General features: G+C 57.8%; 1 long non-coding RNA gene across 1 annotated transcript; it reads left to right on the forward strand.

Moving 5' to 3' along the window:
• The first annotated feature begins 227 nt into the window (after positions 1-227).
• Positions 228-24,493, forward strand: LOC116959159. Its single transcript, XR_004405698.2, has 2 exons — positions 228-541; positions 22,422-24,493. It is a non-coding gene; the product is annotated as an uncharacterized LOC116959159 (long non-coding RNA).
• The last annotated feature ends 2,155 nt before the right edge of the window (positions 24,494-26,648 follow it).

Below are 26,648 nucleotides of genomic sequence, written 5' to 3' on the forward strand. Positions count from 1 at the left end.
AGGTGGGTGTTTGGGGGGGGTGATGCCCCCTCTCTCCGCCACCGATGCTGTTGTTACACCCCCCTCCCGCCCCCCCCGCACCCCGGCTCGTCCGGCCCGGAGCCGCTCTCCGCCTGGCAGACGGTGTCAAAGCCCAAGTTCAAGTCCACGCCGAGGGGCTCTGCCCCGGGATTCCCAGCTCCTTTCCATCCTCCGCCTTTTGTTCGCCTCTGACAATTGCTCTTTATTTCTTACACACCCCCAGCCTCCCCCCCCGCACCCCCCCCCCCCCCCCCCCCGCCCGCACTTGGCACCGTTTAGCTGCCTGCCTGCAAACTTAACAACCCCGGTTCTTGGTATAAGCACTCAAATTACCCTTCTTTCTACATATAAACACGGCCCGGGGTGTGCGGCTCTCCCCGGCCGCGGGGTCCCCCCGGCGCAGCCCGGCTCCTCCGCACCGGCCCCGGCCGGAGGAAGTTTCTGCTGCGGTACACGGCGGGAGAAAACGAGCCGGATCCAGCACTCCCCCTCGCCGGGGCTCCCCCGGGCCAGCGCTCAGGTAAGGGAAGAGCCCCCCCCCCCCATTTGCTTTTGGGGGGCTGCCTCTGCTGCGGGGCGCGATGGCACAGCAGGTTTTGGGGGGGGGGGGGCTATAAAGGGGGGGGTGTGTGTATCTCTGCAAGGGGTCCCGCATCCTCCCGCAAAACCAGCCCTGCCCCAGGCACGGTGATGCGGAGCCCCGAGCCGGCCTCCCCCGGGGGTGCGGACCCTCCCCGGGCCGGGGTGCGGGGGGGGGACACTGCCTGGCGGGGGCAGCCGGAAAGCCAGGGGAGGGGGCCTTCCCAAACCTGCCTCTGCCCCGGCCTGCCTCTCTCCGCCCTCCTCGGGAGGGGAACACCCACCCGGGAGCGGGCCGGGGGGCTGAGGGGGACCCCAGCGGGCCGGCACCCCCGGGACTCCCGAGGACCGACACCCCCGGGCCCACTGCCACACGAGACAGGGTGGGGCACGGGGTTTTGGGGGGGCAACCCTCCGCCCCCCCGGGGGAGCAGCGGCAGCATCTCTGCTGGGGGCACACCGCCCTCTCCATAGGTGCGATACACGCGGCTGGGGAGGCCATAGGGTGCCGGGGGGGGGCTGGCTGATGCTCCAGATAAATCCCCTCCCAAAACCTGCGGCAGGGCAGTGCTGGGATAAACTGGTCGGGGCAGGGCGGGTCCGGGGGGGCCGCGTCTGCCCGGAGGCCTCGGGCACAGACTGGCAGCTTTGGGTTTTCGGTTGATTTAATTTTTTTCTAAAATAATTTCGGGTGGAGGAGAGGGAATAAGCCTTCCCCCCTCCCACCCCCCCACCCCCGCGGTTAAAATAGAGACAAGGGACGGAGGGAGCGAGAACACCTTCACTGGGGAAGAGAGCAAGATTCGGGAGAAAGGGGGGAGGGAAAAAGAGGGGGATAAGAGGCTGATAGGGGACGGGGAAGGGGTGGGGAGGCAGGAGCGGCTCCCCCGAAACCCGTCCCCAAACGCAGCGCGGCGAGGCGGGCGCCCTTCACCTGCGCCTCGGGGCGGGGCGGTCCCGCGGGTGTGTGCTGCCGGCCCGGGGACACTGCGGGGGGGGCCGTGCCTCGGGTCCTGCGCTGTCACATCGCATCGCGTCATGCAGCATCGTGTAGTATAATACGGCATCATAAATTATAGCGTAACATATAATATACGTGGGTTTTATAGAGAGAGAGAGTATGGAGCGTATGTGTCGCTGCATGGCATTACAGCCGTGCGCCGTCCCCGGGGTTTTCCGCTGGCCCCCACGCCCCGTGGGGTTGTGTCGTGCCGTGTCCCCGCCGAAGGTGCGGTGAGGTCGCCGCATCCCCGCTCAGACGGGGGGTCGCCCCCTCACCCCCCCACCCCGCTCCCCAGAACAGAGCCCCGCGCTTCAACGGGCATGATTGAAAACAGCGGTGTGGGCGCACCTTGGGGCGGTGGGAGAGACTGCTTTATTATTTATTATAATTATTATTATTATTATTATTATGTTTTTGGTGACCATTTAAAAAATCGACACCCGCACCAGCGCCTCCAACATCAGTCCCATCTGTGGGCCCACACGTGTGAGTGTACCCACGGCTGCTTCTCCTCACTAGTGCCCGTGGACACCCTTCACCCCCCTCAGCAGAGGAACCGAGGGCCCAGCCCCCCGGCGCGCCCACCCGCGGCTCCGCGCCCACCGGGGGCCACGCAGGGTGCTGGTGGACCCACAGTGGTCATGAGTTGCCAGGGTCTCAGTGCCCGGGCCGGCATCGAAGCCCCTCGGAAGGAGGGAAGAGACTTTTCCCCCGGGTGGCAGGAAATCAGAAATACCTCCACGCGTGGAAACAGCGAGGATTTGGCTCTGGGTGTGGGGAAGGCGGGATGGAGAGGGGAGAGGGATGGAGGTGAAAAGGGATGGATGAGGGAGAAGGAGATATGTAGGAGGGGATGGAGGGATGGAAGGAGGGAAGGAAGGATGGAGGGAAGGAGGGATGGAGGTGGGAGAAGGAGGGAGGAAGGGTAGAGAAGGAGAAATGGAGGATGGAGAAAGAGGGATGAAGGGTGGAAAAGGGGAAAAGGTGGGATAAAGAGAGATGGAGATGAGAGAAGGAAGGATGGAGGGAGAGATGAAGGAGGGATGGAGGGTGGAAAAGGAGGGATGGTGGGGGAGAAAGAGGGAAGGGGGAAGGGTGCTGCGGCCCCGATTGGCAGTTTAAGCACAAAATCCGGCGCTGGGTTTGAGGGGAGGGGGCACGGGTGGGCCGGGGGCTGCTGGGGGGCAGAGGTGGGCGCTCGGGCGGCTCTCAGGGCGCCCCCCCCCCCCCCCGGCAGCCATTTTGTGGCAGTGCCTGCCGTCGTGCCAGGGCGGGGCGGTGGGGCCGGAGGTGCGCTCAGCCCTCCCCGGCCCGGTGGGGTGGTGAGGGGCGCGGGGTGGGGGGGAGGCCTCCGTGCCACAGTGGGAAACGTATTACCTCGCCCGCCACGCTTGCCCATTGACAGAGATAAACATGCAAATGAGTCGCTTTGCATGTCATTAGCATACAGGCAGATTGGGGGGGGGGGGGGGGGGGAGGGGCCGCCTGTGTGCGCACTGCAGCGTGCTTTAATGCAACACCCAAACAGCCATTGCTGGTGTCTCCCGCCAGCAGCACCTGCGGCTCCCCGGGCCCCCCGCCGCGGGCTGGGGGACCCCCATCACCTCTCCCCGCACCCCTCCGGCCCGCGGAGCCGCCACCGGGGCTGCCCCGCCACGTACCCGGTTCGTCCACCCTGGCCCGGGGCTGCAGGGCGCAAAGACACGCAGGAATAAATAAAGCCAAACCTCGGGCAGCGCTCTTTTGGGGCTATTTCTGTATTTTCACCTATTTTTGTTTTCTTTCACCTTGTGCAGGGGAAGGGAGCGGGCGGGGGGGGGCCCTTACCGTTCAGCCGCCGCCTCTTGCAGCCCTGCTCCGCCACCGCCTTTAATTGCGTGGGGTGGGTGGAGTGGGGAAAGGGAGCGGGAAAGCTGGTGAATTTGGGGAGAGGAGGTGCAGGGGGGGGAGCACGGCCCGGGCTGCGGTGTCCCCCGCGGCTCCCGGAGCTGGGGGGGCAGCAGGGGTGCAGCCTGCGGGGGAGCGTTTGCAGACGGCGGATGCGTGTCTGGTGTCCGTGTGTAGACACGGGTGTGTCCGGGACCTCTGCATGTGCCGACCCGTGCGTGCCCGCACACGCGTGTTTTGCATTCCCCCCTCCCAGTACCCGTGTGCCCACACGGGTGGGTGTGCCACAGCGGCGGGTATCCGACCTGGCGGTGTGTACATGGGATCTGTGTGTGACCCCGTACACGCGTGTGTGTACCCGAGCGGGGTGTGTCCGCACGCATCGGCTGTACCCGCTCCCCGAGCACCCGTGGGGTGCATCCCGCCGCACCCACGGCCGAGGGGGGGGTGCGGGGAAGGCTGCCGCCCCCCGCTCGCAGCTGAAACGGGGGAACCCTCCCTCGGCCGGGCTTCCCCTCCGCGCCGGGCGCCGTGCGGCGAGGGGGGGTCCGCAGCTAGCCCTGCCATCACCCCCCCGGGTTTTCGTTGAAGGGGGAACCGCACTCCCGCCCCTGCGAGAAAGACAGGCGAAGCAGCCTGCAACGGGCCGCGGGGCGAGGAAAAAAAGCATCCGGGGGGAAATCCACCCTCCGCGGGTGGGTGGGGGGAACTTCCCGATCACCTTCTCCCCCCCAAAATCCTCGCACGGCTGCGGTAAAACGGGGGGAGCGGGGGAAGCGCCGGGGCTGCCCCGGGTGCGGGGCTGGGTGCGGCCCCCCGGCGCCCCCCGCAGCGGTCGCTCCGCAGCCCAGGGGGTCCCGCTGGGGAATGACCCCCAGCCCCATTTAGGGGTCACTCCGCGGGAAATCACCCCCTTTTCTCTGCGTCCTCCCGAGACGCGGCACAACCTTCCGTCCTACACCTCCCAACGCAGCAGGTCCCCGCTCTTGCAAAGAAACCGGCTTTTCAGTCTTGCAAATAAACCCGATTTTTATTCTTGCAAAGAAACGCACTTTTTGTTCTTGAAAATAAACACAATTGATTTTTTTTTTCTGCCTTGCAAATAAGCCCGATTTTTATTCTAGGAAAAAAAAAAAAAAAAAAACAACAAAACGGCTTTTTTCTGCCTCGGCGGTTTATTTCTTTTCGGGAAGAACCGGGAGGGGAGAGGGCACCTGGGCTGGACCGGGCGTTATTTTGGGGAGGGGGAAACCCAAACTCCAGCGGGCGTTGAGAAATAAAATCGCGCCGGCTCATCTCCATGTCCCACGGCAGAGGAGATAAAAGCGCCGGCGATTTTGTTTTCCAAAACAATTTTTAAAAGCTCGCATATATCTTTTTTTCCCCCCGTATTTCCTCGGGAGAGCGAAAATTCACAGAGCGTCCCCGTAATATTTTTTTTCTGCTGAAAATTCCTCCCAAATCCGGTTAATAGATTATTACTACAAATAATGCCGCCTCTTTTCTCAGCGACTCAATATACAATTGGAAATTAGAAGCCCTGTTGTTCTGTTGAGATTTTTTTTTAAGTATGTGGTGGGGGGGTTTATTTTGTTTTTGGTTTGTTTTGGTTTGTTTTGTTTTAATGTACCTGAAATATCATTTTCTTAAGCTTAGGTAGCCCTTCAGAACAGCCCGCTGGGTAAAATCCGGCGATTCTGCCTTTTAAAACGACAAAATTTTTGGGTGAAGGCTTCGGAAGAAACACCGTGGCACGGACAATGCCGAGCGGGGATGAATCTGTCCGGCGTGTGCCACTTACGGGAACCATCCTTTTATTTTCAGTCTCGAGTGGGAAAATTCAGAGAGTCGGAAAAAGCGATTGCTGGAGACCCTGAGACCTGCGACCACCGGGGCGGCCCCGGCCCCGGCCCCCGGTCCCTCCGTCCGTACCCGATCCCCTCGGGCGGCCGATGGGACCGGGACGGCAGGAACAGCCCTGGGCGGTCGGGGCAAAGTTTGCAGCGCTCGGCAGAGTTACTGCAAGGGCGATGTGGGGGTCAGGGTTCGGCTCGGCTCTGCGGAACCGGTCGCGGTGCAGGGCTGGTACCGCTTTGTGTCGCCGGCCCCAGGCACAAGCCTCACCCGGAGCATCTCTGGCTCCGGCTTCGAGGCCAGGCACAGGCGACGAGGAGGAGAGGGAAGCGGCGGTTAACGAAAGAGGGCTGTATTTCTGGCAGCAGGGCCGGCTCTTTGTCGCTGGGACCGGGCAGGGCGACCCCGGGGCTTTGCCACCCCGTTTTGCCGTCGGGGCACGGCAGGGTGTCCGCACCGTCCCCAGCCCCGGGAGCAGCCCCGCATGCTGGCGAGGCTGGCCGAGCCACTCAATATTCATTAAAACAGCCCCTCGGCTGCATTTTCGTCCTTTAGACGCGGTTTCCCCGCGCAGGCGGGTGCGTTCGCTTCGGCGTGGGCTCCGACCCGCTGCCCCACAGCACGGAGAGGCAGCAAGGCGGCCCCTGCGGGGTGTCGATCCCAGCCCGGTAGCGTTGGGGAAAAGAGGGAGAGTGGGAAGGATCGGGCCCATCCTTGTTGGGGGGAACCCCCCCCACACACACACCCCGGCGCGGCGGGACGTGGCCGTGGGACGCTCGGGGGCCCGGAGCTGTCGCGCCCCGACGGCGGCCCCGCCCCTGTCCAGGGTCCTGAAACCGACCGCGGCCGCCGAGCCGCCGACGGGGCGGGCCCCGTGAAGGAGGCGGCGGGGTGCGGGGAGGGACCCCTCGGAGTGCGGGGCGAGACCCCTCGGGGTGCGGGGAGGGAGCCCACGGGGTGCGGGGAGGGAGCCGGGTATCCCACCGGGGAGCCGGTAGCTCGGATGGCGGCGAGACGGGGCAGCAGCTGTAGGGCCGGGGAGCGGCCCCGACGACGCGTTTCCATGCGCTATTCTTCTCCGATTTACTGCTTGTCACCGGCAGCTCAACGGGGGGGGGTGTCCCCCCACCGCTTCTGCGGGACCTTCGCTGCCTTCCCCCCCACCCCGCCCCCGCCGGCCCCGGGGCCGCGCAGAGCTGCCCCCCCCCCCCCTCCTCCCCCGCTCCCCCCCCCCGGCACACCGCGCTACCCAGCGGCCCGCTCCCCTGCGCGGCTCCGGGGAAGTTCAAGAAGTTGGCTGGCCCCGCTCCCTGGGAGCAGAGCCAGCCCAAACACCAGCGCCTGCCCCGGAATATTTCACCGTCGGGCAGAGGGAAGGGAGGCGGGGGGGAGACAGTTTAAATCCTCCCCCCCACCCCCCAACCCCTCGGGCTCTAATCTCCCCATGCATCGTTACAACTGTCCGCAATGAGGCGGGGGAGGCCGGGCTGCAATTAGCTATAGAGCCGCTCGCCTTGCAAACAGAGGGGCTCGGATTATTGCAAATTCATTTCTATTTTCCAGGCCAGCGCTTGTATTCTCTGTTAGCATAAGAATAGAGCCAGGCCCTGTGAACTCCTCCGACCTACTGACCCCTCTCCCCAGAAATGAATAGCAGCACTTTCCGTCCCCCCCCCTCGCCAGCCTCTCCAGCAGACTCGAGCCACGGCCTAAATTCCTAATCAGGGTAATTTAATATATCTTAAGCCCCTGGCTGCTTTATTTTCGCTCCTTTTTTTTAGTTTGTTTTAGGCATTCACTGGCTCTCACCCCGTCATTAGAGATCCTTATTTGACGGATATAAGAAGCTGTTATGAGACTACAAGTCTCTTTTTATCTTCTAAATAAGCTGTGCTTCCCCGTAATTAGAATGGTGTTCCCAGCCTTTGAGGCCTTTCAGGGCCGCCTAACAAAAAACTTGCAGGAGATGAATAATCCCGAAGTACAAACTCCCCGGCCCAAGCAAAGAGCCGGCACAGAAAGCCGCGCCGGGCGGAGCCGGGGGTGGGGGGGGGAGCAGGGTGGTGGCAGGGGCACCCACGCGTGGGCTGCCACGGCTCCACCCGTGCATGTTCAGGGGCAGCCTTGCCCGCACCCCCGTCCGGCCCCCGGGTCGTCGGGGTTTCGGTGGGGTCGAGGCAACGCCTCGCACCACCCCCCGCCCCCCACCCGTGAGGGCCTCGCCCCCTCCCACACCCCCACGCATCACCTCGGGGGCAGCGTGACCCAATCCCCCTGCCCCGGGGGTGTCACCCCCTCCCCACGCCGCGGGTGCGGTCCCGGGGTGCGCGTCGGGGCGCGGGGGGGGCGTGTGTGATTATTGGGGGGCGGGGGGTGTCCCGCACCGTCCCGCGTGTGCCTCGAGCCGTCGAGGGGATCCCGCCGGTGCCGCGCCGCTCATCCCTCATTGGTCAGCGAGGGGATGACGACACGAGGCCGGGCCTTGCGGATTGGCTGGCGGGGGAGTCGGGCTTGATGGCGTCACGGCTGCTCGACGGGGCTCCCCCGGGCGCGGTTCTGCCTCCCAGGGCGGGGGGGGGGGCACCAAAGTGATGGGCGCGGGAGGCCGCAGCCCCCCCTGCTCATCCCGGTGCGTGTCCCTGCAGAGCGGCAGCCCCTGGTATTTCGGGAGAATATCGTCTATGTAGACATAGGTATACACAGATACATAAAATAGATGTGGAAATGCAGGGAAAGTGGCTTTGGGATAATTAGCCTTCTTGATGTGGTTGGAGAGTTATCTAATCCAGAGGAGCCTAAAGGCATCATTACGGAGACAATATTTCAGGAAATCCAATTCATTGGAGCAAAAATATGACATTCATTTTGCTGGTTATGTTATTACAAATATCCTTCAAAGCCGACATTTCATGCACACCCCCCCACCAAAAAAAAAAAAAAAAAAAAAAAAAAGAAATTAAAATGACCAGACTAAAAGCCCCAAAGCTATGGGCTGGGAGGAGGATGAATCCGGCAGCAGAGGGATCACCCCTCGCCTCCAGGACCTGGGCGCAGCGGGCTGGATGGAAGACGGGGGGGGGGGGGTGTCCTTGATGCTAGAGGGAGCTCCCGGGGAGGGTGGGACAGGGGCCTGGGGGGGGTCAGACAGAAGCAGCAGCGATCGCCCGGCCCCAAGCGCCGGACACCCAGGGGCTGGAGGAGGTGGCCCCCCGCGCTCGTCTTGCGCAGGGCTGCGCGCTATTTTCAGCTCTTCCGCGGAGGACTTGCGGTGCGAGGGGGAGGCGGGGGCGGGCAGCGAGCGGGGCGGCTCTGCCTCGGCCGCGGGATCTCGGAGCCGAGCGGTTCCCGGGCGGGACGGCAGAAAATCGGGCAGGGGTTCCCCTCCCCCTGCGCCGGCCGCCGCTCCGCTTCCCGCGCCCGGGCAGCGCGACTGCCACCGGTGTGACCGGTGCTACTGGTGCCCGGAGGGGAGCAGCTGGACGGGAGATGCTCCGCAGGGGTTTCCCTGCCCGGATCAGGCCCTTTCCGACTCTTTTATCAGGGGCCGGGGGGGGGGGCAGAGGGGCCGCAGCCGGGAAGGGGCCGGGTGTGAGTCGGGCTCTCCCGGCGCCCAGGCTCGCCCGGGTAGCATCTCCCCAAACCCCCTTCAACGAAATCAGGCCCCCGGAGCGCCCCTCGCTTCCACCCCGCGCCACAGCCCGCCGAGCACCCTCCCCGCTCCACGCCGGGACAAGGACACGCGTGGGCCTCCCCCGCCGTGCTACGCCCTATGCCTTTTTTAAAAATTTATTTATTTATTTATTTATTTTTTTGTAAAGAGATGATTAAAACGGGGAGGGAAAAAGGTGTTTCCCGGCCCTGGACGGCAGGGTCCGCGGTGGGAGCCGGACCCCCCCAGCCGGCCCCGGCCACCCGCGCCCTGCGTGGCTCCGGCCGGCCGGAGCGGGCCCGTCGCGGCGGGGCGGCGGCGGGTGTCGCTCCCAAACCGCGCCCAGCTCTGCTCCTCCAGCTGCTGCCACGTCCCCGCTCCAGCTCGCAGCCTGGTTGTTTTGTTTAATTAAACTCAATGTCAGTGTTAATTTTCCGCCTGGCCGGGCAGCCCTGCCTTTGCCGGAGCCGGCGTGTTGGTTACAGATGTCAACGCGCCCCGTCGGGGCTGCGCCGAGCCCGTGGAGACGCGCCGCGCCGGCCACGCGTGGCTGCGACCGCGGGCTGCTAGCCGGGGCCGTGGGCTGCGGGACCGGGGAGAGCTGGGGCCGCGCTTCCCTGCTAACACAAACGCCCCCATCCGCGACTCGGTCCTGCGTGGGCGAGAAAGGCAGGGAAGCACCGTTGTGGTGCGTGGTGTTTCAAGAGCCATCCCTGCGTGTCTCGCGTGGATTTCACCAGAGGCACGGGGTAATTGGTGAGACCCCTTCCCAGCGGGGTGGGGCGAGCCGCTGGGAAACTTGGAGGTGCGTTTTGGGAGGGAGGAGGTCCTGCCCGGTGCTTTGGGAAAGCAGTCCCCTCCCGAGGTGCATCCCTGGCTCTGGGGGTCAGAGACGCTCCTGGGATGAGCAGAGGACCCTGGGCCACCCCCAAAACCCACGGCATCTCTGGGCTTGAGCCACACCCCCCTCACATCCCCCCCCTCAGAGTTGTCCCGGTGCAGGACAGGGCACAGGACAGCAGCAGAGAGGGGTGCACTTGCTTGCTCTTGCCCAGCTCCCGCAGAGCCCCCAGCCCCAGCTGGCTCCCAGCCCTTCCAGCAGCCAGGCACTTCCCTGTGCTTGACTTCCCAATTACTTTCCCAACCCTTCCAAACTTTTGGTCCCTGCAGCCCCCCGGGGTGGCTGCCAAAGCAGTTGCTGTGCTGGGCATTCTGCTGGCACATCTGATGCCCTCTGCCTCTCCTGCTGAGACAAGCAGTGAGTAGCGAGCGCCTGTTCACCTTCTCCCTGTCATTTGTGCTTTCACAGTCCCCTCTCTTCCCCTCCTCAGTCCCCTCTTTCTGCAGGCTGGAGTCCTACTCTAATCCCTCCTCAGATGGCAGCTATTGCACATCTCCAACCTGCCTCCTCATCCCTCCCCCCCGCCTCCCCAGCCCTGTGAGATTCCCCCATCGAGGCACAGGGTGAGTAGATCCCTGCCCTCTGCTCTGCCCTGAGTCATTCCTGACACGCCCTGCGCCTCTTGCCCCCTGCCAGTGACCAAGACGATCTTTTCAAAGTCATTTCCATGCCTTGGAGCGCTCTTCCTCGCTGGATGTAGCTGGTTCATTGCTGTGTAGGCAATGGACTTGCTCTCTCTGTGCTTGACACTGAATTCCTCCTTCATTTGAAGGCCGAGTTCATCAGCACTGTGAGGCCCTCCCATACCCCTCTGTACGGTGCCAGATTTTAACACGTTGGAGCAGCAGTGGATGTTGTCCCGTCGCTGCTTCCTCCCTCCTTCCCGGCACTTCCGAAGGCCCATGCTCCCACCCGCCGCGGGGGCTCTGGCACTGACCCCTCCACGCTGGGAACCCCCCGGGTTTGTTATGCCACTTTGTCTCCTAACTTTTAACCGGTTATTCATTCCCCAGCTGCTTTTCAAACTTCACTTCTCAGCAACAGGCTCGGCCTTATTTACCAAACAATCAGGTTTATTGCTGTTTCTCCCCATTCTTTGTTACCATTTCTATCTGTTTTCCCCATTAAACTCAGGACGTTGTGATTTTCCGGACCCCCTGTAGAGCCCTTTTGGGGAAGTTGGCTATCCTCCATTCCTATTTACAAAGACCGATTCACACAGGAGGCGAAACTCCAGCTACTGAAATAACCATTTCATATTTAAGTTCTTCTAAAAGCCTTGCCCAAATCCCATCTTTTTTCATATTTGTTTCTGCGCACTCAAACAAGCTGTTTTGCAACCTCTCCTACCGCTACCTGGGCCATCAGCGCATCCAGCTCCCTGGAAAGAAAGATTAATTTGGGGGGGATTTCTTTAAGATTGTGGTAGCAGTACCAATGGAGGGGGGTGGTCTCCGATGTAGGGGATTCATCCTATTTTTTTCTTCCATTTTCTTCTCCTGTGGATGCCAAGGCCCTGGACATCCACCTATGGTACTTTTTATTTGTTTGACATCAACAAATTGCTCCTGAAAAATCCCTTTTCCCTGGTTTGTTGTTTTATATCGATGTTGGGGAGTTCACCTTGGAGGGGAGCTGAGGATGGGATTTGAGGGCTATGGGGGGCTTACAGCTCTGACGCAGACGACCAGTATAAACCAGTCACCATATGCCTACCCCATCCCGGTGGGGGGGATTTACTTCTGCCACCTGTCCCTAAAACTCCCCCAAAGAGATCCCCGTTCTTCGGGTGTTGCCGGGGCCCAAGAGGCACCATCCCAACCCCTTTCCCAAGGCAAGCATCACATCCCAGGAGGCAGACGATGGGTGAGGGTGGGCCAAGGGCAGGAGAGTATCGGGGGGCTGCAGAACTGGCCAGGGCTCGTCCTCAGGGAGAACCATCCCCTTGGCATGTGTCCACCCCCCCGCCTCGATGGAGGTGCAGGTGTGAAGGCGATAGAAGAGGAAAACAGGCCCTGCCTTATTGAAGCTGCTTGTAAACAAAGCCACTTGAGTGGAGAGGATTCAGAGAGCCCAACAGCCGCAGGAAACTATAATTACGTTTAAATATTGTTAGCATCATTATCTTTTATCTGCCATCAGATTAAAACAATTACGGCATTTTCAGGAATCGTCCTGGCATTCTCTTGACCGGCGTTATCTGTCAGGCAGGAAATGTGATTTTTGCTTGGAGAGGTGCCAGCCGCCGCGCGGCTGGTCCCACGGTCCCCGTGATGCTCCGGTCCTGGGAGAAGCCAGCAGCCAGGGTGAATTCCCGTCTTATGGAGAAATCGGCATTCATCCCGTTCCCTGTGGTCAGGCATCAGTCACTCCTTCATCCCCCTATTGCACTGAGTTTCTATCCGTCGGCTTCTGGGTTCTGGCGGTGGCAGGGGGAGGTGGGGGGGACACCGGCCCGTGCCATCACCTCTGCCGGTGGCTGTGGCGGCGCGCCGGGGCGGGTGGGCTTGGCAAACACGGCTCCGTGCCTGAAAGCCGTGGTGAGCAATTTACCCGAGGAACTCATTTCAGGAGATCTAGTCTAAGTTAATTAAAGATGGCTGGCTGGGGTCATCGCCTTGGCAACAATTAAGGGCAGGAAAGACGCCTCATTAGTAATAGTTTTTAACAAAAACCATAATTTTTCATATCAAGACAATCCCAGGCACATGAGGCGGGGGCGGGGGGAGAAGGATGCATTCTTTCTGGCTTTCTCTCTTTCCCCACCCTTGGCTGTGGATTAGCCCACGGGGCAGGACCGGGAGATGGGAAAACGGGATTGAAAGGAAAATTCCTTTTGTGGATCTGGAGGCTGGTGAGGGTCCTGTGGCCAGTGCCTGGCAGCAGCGCCGAAGCTGGCGGGGAAGGGGCCACGCAGATACTGGGGGTTGTGCCTGGAGGGCAGCGGGTGGGATCCAGCTTCCCCGGAAGGGGAGAAGAAGCCCAGAACTGGCCATCGCCGCCGTGCAAGGGCTGCCCGCACATCTCATCCCGGGATCATCGTGCCAGGCCGCCGCCCCCGCCACCAGCAATGGGGTTATTCCTCCAGCTGTGCCTTTGTTTTTTAATTTCCCCCTCTTGTACTCCAGAAATCTTAATGCTGCTGCCTACTAATGCCAGGCTGGGCAGAGTAGCTTTATTTTCTACTTAATTAACTGTCATCCTGTGATTGATCAATTAATGATGGAGCCATCATGGTAATGCTCCGGGAGCCGGTGCGCTGGGGCCAGGCCGAGTCACGCGCTCGCCTTCCCACTCCTACCTGCTCTGGCACCCCAGCACGCTCCCCCCGGCGCCAGGGCCGCGCCGACTCCTCTCCTGACAGCAAAGGACAGTGTGACGGATGGAAAATCCCTTGCTCCCAGGAAATTTGGCCATTTATAGGGCAGCTGTGGGAGGGACTGGGGACCGGGGACCAGGAGTGATGCTCCTGCCCTGACATCCCTGGCCGGTGGCTGCGGGTTGTGGAGAGGGACGCTTCCCTGCCAGACATGGTGCTCACTGCTGCGTTTAGCTTTAGCCCAAGAATTTCTGCTTTTTCCCCCCCATTGCAGTGACATTTTTACTTGGGAGAAAGGACAAGGCTGATGGTGCCCACTGGGGTGACACTCTCACTGCTGACCCGAAGGGGTCAGGGCTCAGCAGAGCCAGCAGCAGAGCAGCTCTACTTGCGGTGGCCTCCTCCTCCTCCTCCTCCTCCTCCTCCTCCTCCTCCTCCTCCTCCTCCTCCTCCACCTCCTCTTCCTCCTCCTCCTCCTCTTCCTCCTCTTCATTCTCCTCCTCCTCCTCCTCCTCCTTCTCCTCCTTCAAAGTTGCACACATGGCTCAAACGGGAGGGATAAATATAAACTCCATTCAGATATCCATAGAAACAGAGCTGGAGATGGAAGACCCCATGCAGTTAAAACCTTCCTCTTCCTTCCCACAGGCTGCTAGTCCCAGTATTATTCCAGAGCGTTTCATAAAACCAGTAGAGCTTGGGCAGAGACCAAGAGAAATGACCAGTAAGGTGTTACTGGGAAAATCCCAGAGTCGGGGAAACACTCTTTCTGCTGAATAATTTAGCCGTTAGCATTAAAAAAAAAAAAACCCAAGATTGTGCTTAAAAAGGGGTGAGGCTCCACTCGGCGTGGCTGGGTGTGCTGGCACAGACGTGCACGGGGCTGAACGGGATGCAGCGTGACTCCGGTGCAGAAGTGGTGTAAGTCCTGTTGCTTAATTACTGTTTCCTTTCTGCGCTGTGAAAAGTGCTGAGATACAGATTTGATGTGCTGAAAAGCGTCTGGCATCTTGTCACGCACCAGCCCATCTCCAGCATTCAACAGCTGGTGAATACAGCCCCCTACGCACCCCCAGACGTATACCTGCACCTACAACATCGCCGCCTGTTTATCTATAGATCGGCCCAAACGATAACGTGTTTATTCAGACAACTCCACCAGCTGGTAAAAAAGAATCCGAATTGGTACCAAAGGGAACCAGCCGCTTCTCGGGGCTGCGTGTGCAGATCTTCCCCCTCACCGGCTCCAGATTGAGTTGTTTGTCTCAGTACATCCCTGCACACACATCCGCACCCACACACAGCTACATATATAATCCCGTGCGTACAGCCAGGAGAAAACCTTATATAGTATTATAAACATAATGCTATTTTTTGAATTAAAGCTTAAAACCGTTCATCGGAGATGACACATGCAACACGTTCAAGCCTGAGAATAGGTTTGGAAGCAACTCTGGAAAATATCAATAATCACCAGCGTTTCCTTACATCCCAAACCCAATCCGACATAATTTCTGGTGTCAATAACACAGGTTTATGGGGAAAAGACATCCTAGGAGGCCCGTGCCTCGAGCTCTGCCTCCCCTTAGGGGTGAGGTTTCTGTGCTTCCCTGGGCTGGGGGAAAGATTTATTTCTGCCCATCCTCATGGTGAGGAAACTGCTGAATTAACCCTCCTGGGTGCTTTTTAGGTGAGGAATGGAGCCTTTTCCCCGCCTGCTCAGTGCCTGGAGATGCACGGTGGTGTTAGGTGTGATGTGCCCCTGGGCTCGTGCCGGCTGCTGAGCTCCCACATGTCGTGGCCATGCGGAACCTAAAAATAAGCCGGGGTTTGGGTGGCAAGGAGGTTTATGCAGTGTGCCAAGGTGGGGGGCAAAGTGGGGAGTGGGTGGAAAAGCAAGTCTCCTCCATAGTCATACAGGAGGGAGCAGGGAGCTGAAGAAATTGTGAATATGTTTGGAAAAGTAATGGCTGAGCATCCTCAGCGTGTCCCTAGCTCTTTTCCCCGCTGGCTGTATCCCTACCCTGACTGAGGTGGTGGGAGCTTGGTGGGTCCCGGGGGGCTTTTGTAGGGCTGACCATGGGGTGGAGGAGGAGGAGAGACCACGAGGGAGGCAGGCTGGCTACTTGCCTGCACAAAGGGGCCAGGGCCAGTGGTGCCCAGCGTGCCCTGACCCCGTGCGGGGCAGCCGGGAGGGCACAGTCACATTGTGGCCAGCTCATAAAGATGCTTCAAGACAGAGTTGGAGCCATTAAAAACAATTAATAACTGTAAACTGCCCTGGCTCTTGCTGTTCATTAGGCAACCACAAAGAAACTTTATTTTAGAGTTGCAAGTCCTTTTTTTTTCAGAGAAAAACTTTTTAAATATGTAATTGGCTCTGGGAACCAGGACCCAAAGGGGTTGCAAAAGCAAGGGAAGCAATTGCCTTAATCAGTCCAAGATCCTTGATTTATTTATGTATTTATTTCGATTTCAAAGCAGTGCTGCTCGTCATATCAGGGCCTTTAGAAGCACAATTATTCTCTCGACAGAAGAGCTAACCTAGGCTGTGATTATTTGCCTTTCTGAAAGGCGGCGGTTCCCCGTCAGCTGTCCTCCCCACGAACGCATGCCCGCATCTCTCTGAGCAATTTTAGCATCTGAGAAACATCCCCCTCAGCCTTCCCGTAGCCACAGCCCGCCTGAACACCCAGCCTTTCTGCTGAGCTTCCCAGCTTCAAAGAGCAGGGCGAGCGTTCACTAAATAATGTTTCTTTATTCCTGTCCTTCGGCTGCTTTTCAAGCAGTGGTCAAGAAACGTGCTTGTGTCCTTACGGCTTGTAAAAGGTACCCGAGGTCACAGGTGGAAGGAGCCGGGCAGTCTCAGCCCTGGGTGGGTTTTGGACCGTGGAGGTTTGCTTGTATTTTAGCCCTGAGAAATGTTTTATTCCCAGGTGGTGCCTGGGGCTGGGCTCGGGGTGGGATTCAGAGGCGATGCTCTGCCGGCCTGTGGAGGCAGAGGGTGTTCCAGCAGCGGAAGGGAACGAGCAGAAAGGCAGGAAGAGAAGGAGCTGTGCTTTGAAAAGCAACCTCCTCGCAGCTGCGGTGGGATGCCCGGGGCTGGGGCGATGCCCCGGCTGAGCCTGAGCCCTGCCTGCCCACCCGGGCGGACACCCACCCCCAGGGCGAGTGGGCTCGTCGAGGCTTGGGGTGGGCAGCGTGGGTACCCACAAGGTCAAGGCGGGCGGCAAATCTGCAGGGCTGGGTTGGGTCCTGCTGGTGCTTCCCCTACCAGCTGCAAATTTTGCCCCTGTAAAGGGACAAATTCCCTTTGCAGGGACAGCCCTGAAAGCGTCCCCATGCCAGGGGGCTCAGCCTCCCCATCCCCGGGAGGTCCCCACGGCCGGCAGTGAAGCCACGCTGTGTCCCCAACCCCACCATGGGGCTCCTTCGCGGCGGCATGAGCCACCCGTGGCCTTGCAAGAAATCCTCCCGTGTTGTGTTTCCCCCCCCCCCCCCCCCCCCCCCCCCCCCCCCCCCGCCCCATCCCCGTCCCCACAATGCATATTTTGCAAAGGTTTAATTGGCTGCAATTATTAACTAGCATGGACACTGGAAACCTGCCAGTCAGGAAAATAATGAACCGTTTTAATACAAATTCAGCCCGTAAACAAATGCGGCTGCCAGAGCTGTTGTGGCGGCCTGGCACTGGGAGAGGCAGCACAGGAGATTAGTGGGGAGACCCAGGGCAGCCCCACTGACCCCCCTGGCACTGGGCGAGGGTCGGCGTCCCCACAGCCACCCCCTGTCCCTGTGGGAAAGGCCTCGCCTTTCCCCCGGGGGCTCTCCCACGGGACTGTAACGCCACCCCCAAATAAATACAGCACTAATAAAGGAGCGGGGGCCAAACCCCTGTAGATGTAAGAAGATGTAGATTTGGGCTTTGGGGTAGTTTGGAGGGGGATGTAGGGCAGGGGAAGGGTGGCAGCGGGGCTGTGCATGGGGGAGTGGGTGCGGGGGGTCCCTGGGGCTGAGCCCTGCTAGAGCATCCTCGCTCCCCGCCTTGCCCTGCATCCCTCCTCGGTCCCACAAACCCACCCGGGGTCCTGGCACCTCCGCCCCAGCTTGCACGGTCATGGTCACGGGGAACAAACCCACTGTCCCCTGGCAGATACCTCATTTATCTGCCAACGTGCTCCCCCCAAAAAGGGTTTTCAGGGCATTCAGGCAGTGGGCAAACGGCCACCTCTGCCCGCTGCAGGCAGGCGGGTGGGACGCTGTGGCCCTACAGCACCCCTGGGGCACTGGCACCCCCTGGCACCCCCTGGCACCCCCTGGTACCCCCCGGCACCCAGAGCAAAAAGGCAGGGTCCCCCCTGGCACAAGGCGTCTGTGGGACCCAGACTTAAAATCTTCCGCCTGGGGAAATATTCCTGCCAAGGAGCTGCTTTTGGTTTATTCTGAAAGGGCTACACTTTTCTATGTTATTTTTTAATTTTCTCTCTTTCTTTCTTTTTTTTTTTTTTCTTTTTTTTTTTTTTTTTTAATAGTAAAACCGGCTGATGGTTCTTTTAACTTTCAGTAATTTGTGGAAATTAAAAAAAAAAAAAAAAGAAAATCATTTGCAACGCGACCCAGATTTTAATGGCACTCTGAAATGGATGTCTGCGGGCTTTGTTTTATTTTATTATTTTTTTTTTTGGATGAACTCACTCCCAGAATGATGAAAAATCTCTCAAATCTGGAGCATGAAAGTGTCCTGAATTGTTTTCCTGATTTTTTAAATATTCCTGACACATTAATTGTTCTGTATCCGGATGGAGATTAAAATCATCTTCGTCTTACACATAGCTTGCAGGAGTATATTTTACCATTAGAAAATAAAGCGGAATTTTATAAACCAGAGAGATTTAAAATATATAAATTAGTAAAAAGGTGGAATTGTCTTTTTCCTCAGGGTCATGTGTGTAAAAAGATATTTTTACATCTTGTCTGGGTTAAGACTATTGCTGCCTGCCTTCAGAAGTGGTTCCTTCCCTTGAATTAAGCACCAAGGTAGTAAAGATATGGTATTTATAAGCCAAAAAAATAAAGCAGGCACAATTTATTAAACAGCTACAATGTGACAATAAATAATTTTAATGTCAATCAAAATTGGATTATTGTCACTGAAATTTGGATTGAAAAGATAAAATCCTGAAAGGGAGAATTGAAATGCAACCCCGGAGACGATTCCAATATCTTTGTTCCTCGTGATAAATATTTTGGGTGAGAGTTTAAACCAGCTAATTCTAAATTCGGGGAGAAAAAGGTTGAGTGGGGTAGGCTTTTAAGAAATATAGTAAGAAAATATATTCGTGCTTGGGATTGGCGAGAAGAGATTTTTTTTTTGTGAGAACAATTTTATTTAAAACTGCTTGGTTTTTAATTTTCTTTTCAGTGTCAGGCAGCAGTGGGAGAGGGATGCTTCTCCCCACCCGGCCAATATTCACCCTCCTTCCCCCTGTCTTAGGAAAACCCAAACTCAGCCCCCCTGGAACGCATCGGCCGCAGCCGCCCGTGCTTTGGGACGGGCATTTCTCGGTGCAGCCAAACTTCAAACGCCCGGGGAGCCCCGGCTGCCGCCGAGCTGCTCCGCTCCAGGCGCCGGCCACGGCCCCAGCTCCCCCGCCTGCCGCGCCGGGGCCTTGGGGGCGAGGGGCCCCTCCGAAAACCTTCGCTGAAATTTTCCCCTTTGGTCCCTGAGATATTCAGAGGGGCAGCGTGTGCGTGGGGGGAGAAAACAGCCCTTTGAGGGGATGAGGATGGTAAAATAAATAATTCCCCTGGTGGGGAGTGGAGCATGTGGGAGAGCGGAGGCCAAGGACTCGGCTCCAGGGGAACCATCCTCATCACCTAATTTTTAACCCCAGAATGAGGATGATGAGGGTGCTGGGGTGTAATCGGGTTCAGGCAGGGCTGCTGGCCTCTGCCTGATTCCCCCGAGGGGCCGAGCCCCTCTGGGCAGGGGAAGGGTCCCCTCTACAGCATCACCCAGCTTCTCCTCCGGCGCCTGCCCACCGGCCTCGGGCAGCGGCTCTGCCTTGGCACTGAGCTCAAACCGTGCCCAATTTGGGGCTGTAATCGGCAAACATTCAACTGGAGTGGCCGAGGTGGAAACCCTCTGCGTGTCTCTAGGGTGACGTTTTTATTCTGCATCCCAATAACGCCCAATTCCTCCTTAAGACAGAGCTCCCAATTATTTTTGCAAGGACTTAGGGGCATGACATAAATAAATATAACTATAGAGATATATTTAAATGCGTGTATGTTCATAGTAAATTAATACCCAATATTGGCTTAAAACACACGGCACCAGAACACACATGGACAGACGTAGAAGCAGGATGCCTAAGTTTGTCCCCAGAGCAGCTGACGGATGGACGGGGGGGACTGGCGGGGGCCGCGTGGTTTTAATCAGTGTGTGTGTGTGACAATAGTGGGGTGAAGAAGGGGACCTGACACCAGCATCCTTGATTTGTTATAAATCACACCCGTAAAAACAGGGGGAAAAAAAAAATTAAATCCAGGGGATCGTGGTGCTTTTAATGCCAACTCAATCCCCAAGCTGAAACAAAGCTTTGCCAGCCCTGAAATAAATGATGCTGCACCTAATGGCTCTTATCCCTTCCCCACTGCCTCCGACCAGGCGGCTTTAGGGTTTTAATGATGACAACGCGATGGGAAGCAGCATCTGGGCCTGATGCTGATTTTTACCAGCAAAGGTAGCCCCACCGGGTGGGATGGAGGTCCTGGGGGACTCGTGGTGGGGAGGGGAGGCTCGTCCCCATGTCCCCAGGTTCCTGCTTGGCTGTGGCTTTGCTGATGCCCCGCAGCCGCCGGGCTCCTCTCTCTGCTCAATTGCACAGCGCGCAAATGGAATCGCTCTCCTCGCTGTGTTTGTGGCCACGGGAGTGGAAGAATTACATTGGGCTGAAAATAGTATTTACTTTTACTGATTGAAAAATAGATGTTGGGAAAAAAAAAATAAAAAAAATGCAAAAGCAGGAATTGAAACTATAATTACAACAAACCATATGTAAACTCCCAGGTAAACACTGATTATACTGTGTCATTTCAGCCAGACTTTATTAGCGAGGGAAGAAGTGAATCTTCTTTCCTTCTCTGTCTGCAGCAGATGCAGCACACAGGATCCCACTGCCTGCCATTTGCAGAACACTTTTCACCCCCAAAACTCTCATGTTTATGGCCTGATCCTGCATAGCTCTCATCAGCTCAGTGTCCTGGGCTGAGCTGTGCGGCCCCCCTCGCGTGGGTGCAGAATGGGTCTGTTGGGGTGCTGCTTTGGGTGTAGGGCTGAGCCGCCCCAGGGCACCTCCACCCCTTCGGTGGGAGGTGAGTGTGCCATGGGGATGAGAAACTCAGGGTGCAGGACCCAGCCTACTCGTTCCTACAGCACTGTCTCCCTGGGGTGGGATGGGGTGCCCCACCTGCAGCATCCCCTTTCCCGTAGGCAGTTCACAGGCCTGGCTGTGGGAGGACAGGGCTGGCTGGATCCATCCTCGGAGAAAGGCTGGTGGAGGCGAGTGGCTGCAGCCTTGCCAGGCCCTTTGCTTTCCCCCCCCAGCAATGGAGCCAGATCCCCTTTATTGGAGAGCTGCATCCCCAAAGCTCAGCACCCCAAATGCAGGAGAGGAGCAGGGTTGGCACGTTGTTCCTGGACACCTGGGTTATGCAGCACCCCTGTCCCTTGCTGGCATGGCACATGGTCCTACAGAGCCTCCAGAATCTCTCCTCCCTGCCAGGGCTAGCGGAGACAGAGCAATGCCATCATACTGGTGACATGTCGGTCCCCACCATCCCCCGGGTCAGTCTCAGGACACCCCGGAGGTGACTGCTGTACTCCCTCCTCTGCCGTGTGGTGCAGGGGTCACCTGGCAGCACCATGACCTTCGGATGAATATTTGGGGTGCTCTTGTCCCAGTTTCCTTGCGGGGGGCATGGGGGGAGATGGGAGCGGCGGGGAAGAAGGGAACCACGACTAACATGGGTAGCACCAGGTATCGCTTATACAACAGGGCTGCAAGGCCTGGCCGGCCTTACAGCTTTGCCATAGTGGCACCGTGTGGCAAAATGCATTACTACAGCTGGCAGGGGCTTTGGAGGGGGACACGAGGCCTGGGGGGACCCTCGCCCTGGGAGCTCACAGCCCCACGGGGACACCCACCCCGCCCCGCGCAGGCAGGGATGGGATGTGGGGGGGCTGAGCAGCGGGTGGTCCCCCCCACCGTGACATCCCAGTCCCCTGTGGTGGGTACCACCCATTCCCGTGGTTGCCCGTGGGGTCAGCTGGGATGCCCAACCAGCCTAGGCATCCCCCTGGGCTGGTGATGGGATGCTGGCAAGTTCACTGGCCACGGTGTGCCTCTCTTAGGGCTCTCCGGTGGCATCTGCGTGGTCAGGCAGCGTGGGGCTGCGCGGTGGTGTGGAGGGGGTGTGTGTGCGTGTGCATGTGTGTGTGTGTGTGTGTGTGTGTGTTGGTTTTCTCCTCCCGGAGCAGACCCGGAGTGACGGAGCGAGCTCTTTGTCTGCCTGCGCGCCTGCCTGTCACGGCTCCCGGCATTTCCCAGCCACCTTGCACGGCGCGCAGCCACTTTGGCAGGAGCTGTCTTGGAATTTTAATGCGGCTGATTAACGCGCCACGATGCAACCGTGGAGCTGGCTGTACCCCTTCCCCAGCCTTGCCTTTTGGGGGAACAATTAACCAAACCCAACCAGGCACCCCTGCCCATGGCGCATCACCACATCCTGAACTGAGCTGGGGAATGGGACAGAGCTGGAGGGATGAGGTGATCCCAAAGGGAGAGATCCTGATGCTGGTCCTGTCTCAGCCCACAAAACTGCGAGGTGTAATGCAGACACCTCTGCCACCCTGGCCTGGGGGTGGCTGCCACCAGGGATGTGCCGAGGGATGTGGCACTGGGTGACACAGCAAGGAGTTGTGGGAAGGGTCACCTCTCCCTCTGGGAACAAGGGTAAACAATGGAAAACTCCAGGCAGAAGGGAAAACGGTGAAGGAGAGAGAGTGTAGAGGCAGGGGAAAGCTGCCTGCTGAGCAGGGAGGGGTAGATGGGTGAGCAGATAGCCCTGCCGCCCAGGAGAGGATGAGGGGGAGTTATTGACACAGAGGACACATTGCTAAAAATTAAATCTGTCCCTTCCTCAGGCGGTGTTGACAGAAGAGGATGGGTAGGAGATATCAATGGCAGGCACACGTGTCCCAGGAGAGGGTGAGACACCAGCGGAGACGGAGCAAGAAATGAGCCTCGGACAGCTGCAGTAAAGAAACTCAAACCCCTTTTGGAAAGTTGGGGGCACCTGCAGGCGGGGGGCACCCCATGAAACACCCACCCCTCCGGGCATCGGGGAAGATCCAGCGGCTGTCAGAGCCTGGCGTGGGCCCCACCGGTGTTGGGGAAGGTGCAGAGCTGTGAGAGAGGCTGGGAGAGACCCTGCACCCCTCACGCACGGAGCTCCTGCAGCAAGGGGTGCAGGAGGAAATCTCCCCTGAACGTCAGCTGCTCTGGTGGGGCTGCGCCAGGCTTTCTCTGCAGCCAAAAACGGGACGAGGAAGAAGAAATACTGAACTCCTCCACAGCAGGGTGGGGGGCTCGTGCATGCCAGACTTGGCGTGGGGATGCTCCCACCTCCGTTGGCCCTCCCTGGGCTACCAACAATTCCCACGCAGGCAGCTGAGCAGAGCCGAGCGGAGCCAGGAGCAGCCAGGGAGGGAGGGAAGGAGGGAGGCAGCAGCTGCAGTGACAGGGACCACAGCCTGGGCATCCCCATGCCGTTCATTTTGCTGGTGACTGGGAGCACAATGGCATGGTGCATCTTCTTATGACACGGACATGCAAGGGAGGATGCTTGCAGGGGCAGAGCAGAGCAAAGGGGGAGAGGTTGGGAGATGCCACTGAGGACCCCTCACACTGCCGGGATGTGCCCATGGGTAGAGGGGGACATGTGAAGGGGACAACTGGGCACCCAGGGAACACAATTGCTCCAGCATCTAAAGGCCTGAAGGTTGGACATATGAAGCAAATGTGGCTTGGGCTCAGATGGGAGAGAAAACCCATTTCTGGATCACCTCTTCCAGTGGGAGACGACCTCAGAGGGGTCACGGAGGTCTGAGCTGACCGAGGGTTTGGCTGGGAGGCGTTATGCTGACTTTTCTAAGTTGATTGCAACCAAGCCAGCCCTGCTAGGGATGGTTGTGATGTTTATTAATGGTGGTGAAGGAAGGGACCAGCAGATTTTTAGATCCCCACAAGCATAAGGAGCAGGGACGAGCCCTTTCCCAGGCGTTGGCCACGGACCATGACCATACCACTTCACCGTGGGGCTTCCCAGATGTCGCTATCGGGCTTCCCCGATAGCCCCCTCCCCTGGCACCAAAAAACTCCACCACTCACTCAACCCAGGACACAGGCACGTCCCAGAAAATTAATGACGAAGAAAGGGAGAATAAACCCCAATGCAAGCAAGGCAGCACAGGCCCCTGCTCTGCCTTAGGGCTGCTCTCGCTAAAGGCTTGATCGACCCTATTTTGGGGACCTGTGAGATGAACCCCAAATTCAGAGCAAATTCCATTGGATGGGGGTCTCTCATTTCACCTTCAGACCAGGGACCCCCCGTTTCCACAGCTAGCTGCTGGGTGCAGACCCCTGGTCCCACCATCGCAGCCTTTTGTCCCAAGCGAGAGCTTCCTTTGGGAAGGTGATTTCACTCCTGTATGCACTTTCCCTGCTTTACTTTGGGGTTGTGTCCCCCCTCCAGCCCCTTTAGCACTCCTTTACCTTGTTAATATCCTTTGACTGTCCTCACACCTGCAGACAATCTGGTCCCCAACCACCTCCACCTCCCCCCCTCCTCAAAAGCTTCCCTCAGCTGTCTTTAAGTCGTAGCTGAAATCTGCGGTATGTAGGAGGAGAAATTCAGTCTGACAGCAGTTTAAAACACCGCACTACTTGGCAGATTTAAATGCTATTTTAAATATAAGCTATGACACAATGGACAAAAATAGCATTGAAAATACCCTGTCATGTTCCATATTGCGAGGAATAGAGAAGCAGACCAGGCTAGAAAGGAGCAGAGAGAGGGGCCAGATGGAGAGGAGAGGTTATTTTGTTTGTTTTAAAGAAACTGGATAAATGTATTTTGTATGTGACTGTGTAAATGTGTTTTATGGAGCATGGAGCCAAAAAAATAAAATAAATAAATAAACCTTCTCATGAAAAATCTACATATTTTATTCTGTGTGGGATCTGCCAAAGCAGGTTCACTGGTAAATAATTGGTGAGAGGATACATTTGTTACCAGGTTGTTTTGGTGATGCTTAACACCAGCAACCATCAGCTGTCAGAGACTGCTCGGTCACCTGTGAGCTTTTTTCTCCCTTTTATTTATCTATGATTTAATATGAATTTGCTCTCCTCGAGAAAAAGAAAAAGCCACCCTAAAATACCTAGAAGTGACAGTTCACTTGCGGCTCCCAGCTTGACCCCATGGTGTGCTGGACTGGGAGTGGGCACTGTAGGAGCTGACGTATTGCAGCGCTGGGCTGGGGGTGTCCCTGCAGGTCAGCCCCGGGACCGAGGAGGGATGGAGGGATGGAGGGATGGAGGGATGGAGGGATGGAGGGATGAGGACTGAGCTGCCACTGATTTCCTGAGGCACGTGGGTGTGTGGCTGAGAGATCCCAGGAGCTTGTCTGACCCTGCAGCAAAGCTGCCCACCCAGTGTGGGTGTGAAGCACCCGGAGCATCTGGGCCCTGAGACTGTGAGGCTGCAGGGAGAGGCTTCTTCTTCATCGTCCTTCCCAAATACGAGCGCGGCTTCAAGCTGCTCTCTCTTCCCAGCATCTTCTTTCCCACTCCTCCACACACACTGACGTACAGAGCAGGACAAACATCCATCCCTTCTTTGGGTTTGTCTCAGAGGAGTGGGTTTTGGCTCCTTCCAATCCCCCCGGTATAACCAGCAGCAAACCTGGTGGGAGAGCGTTGACCTGAGGACAGTCCAAGAGATTTAGGGAGAGGTTGAAGTGTGAGCGAGCCTCAGGCTGTAGCAACACATGTTGCCCTAGAAAGATAAGGGCTGGTGCTCCCAACCATGCTGTCTCTGCCTGGGGACAGGCACAAGGGTTGGCACCCACGTCACAGTGGTGCCATGTGCCAGTTAAATCCCCCAAAATGGGGTAGAGTGCGGGGTTCGCTCCCGGTACAGGATCCGAGCAGCTCTGCCTCTGGCTACTTGATGGCAACAGCAGTTCCCCTGGCTTATGCTGGGTAAGGATTTGGTCCCCAATAAGCACCCAATGGCACAAGTTACCAGAGTGGCTGAGCTGGCAGTGCCCTGCCAAGCCCCCCGTCAGGACTTCAGGGGCTCCCCGGGCCTCCTCCACTCACTACTAATCCCGCTGCAGCAGCAGAAACCAGGAGCAGAGACCCGGAGCAAAACATTTTTGCTATCACCCTTAGAAAGGTCTTTTTTATTTTAAACCCGGCATGTTAATGTAATAGAAACACACAATTTAAAGAATTCAACAAAACAGTTCAATGAAGCCAGGTTAGCATTAGGAAGCAAACACTGAGATCTTTCAACATCTTACAAATCACCATGGCTTGGGAAAACGTGCCCTTGGTTTTCCCAGCCAACACCTCCGGACAGATTACCCTGACTGTCCAGTGATGATGGCAAAAGCTTTTTATTAGGAGAGGGAACTGCCCTGAAGCTGTGCTCCCATCTCGCCCCCTCACCCCCTGGGTGCCCGACCCCAGCCAGGGGCTTGCAGCACCTCCTGACCCTCTGGCTGTGCCCACTCATGCGATTCCTGTGGACAGCAGCTCTGTGGGCACCGTGGCAGTGGGATCTCCAGCACTGCTCTGGGTCAGGATCAGCATCGCTGCTCACAGTGCCAGGCAGGGAAGTCTGTGAATCTCATGACAAGTTACGATGACCTTCTCAGGCTTTGGCTAAGGCAACTGGCAGAGAAGTGCATCCTCACCTCCACATCTTAATAAAGATTTTAAAGACCCATCCAGTTGCCCTGCCTGATGCAGGCTGTTGCAGAGGCAGATACACAGCAGTTTCAGTGTGGAGTCTGGCTCCAGACACTAGCACTAAGCAGTGTGTCCTCATGCAGCACCTCTCAGCCCTTGTGCACCTTGCAAAAAGGAGCGTGCACCACTCTCAACACCTCCCTGTGTGTGCAGAAACCCAGAGCTAGAGGGAAATGGGAGGATTACCCATGAGAGGTGAAGGAAAACGTCCTGGTAGGGCTAAGAGAGACTTTGCTGTGTTACAGCCAAAGAAGCATCACCGCTGCCAGGGCTGGCACTGGGCGTTCTGCTCGCCAGGTGATTTTCATGCCCCATTCAGAGAAGCAGAACCA

This window comes from Tyto alba, unplaced genomic scaffold, assembly GCF_018691265.1.
Source record: "Tyto alba isolate M040663 unplaced genomic scaffold, T.alba_DEE_v4.0 Super-Scaffold_41, whole genome shotgun sequence".
NCBI classification, from domain to species: domain Eukaryota; kingdom Metazoa; phylum Chordata; class Aves; order Strigiformes; family Tytonidae; genus Tyto; species Tyto alba.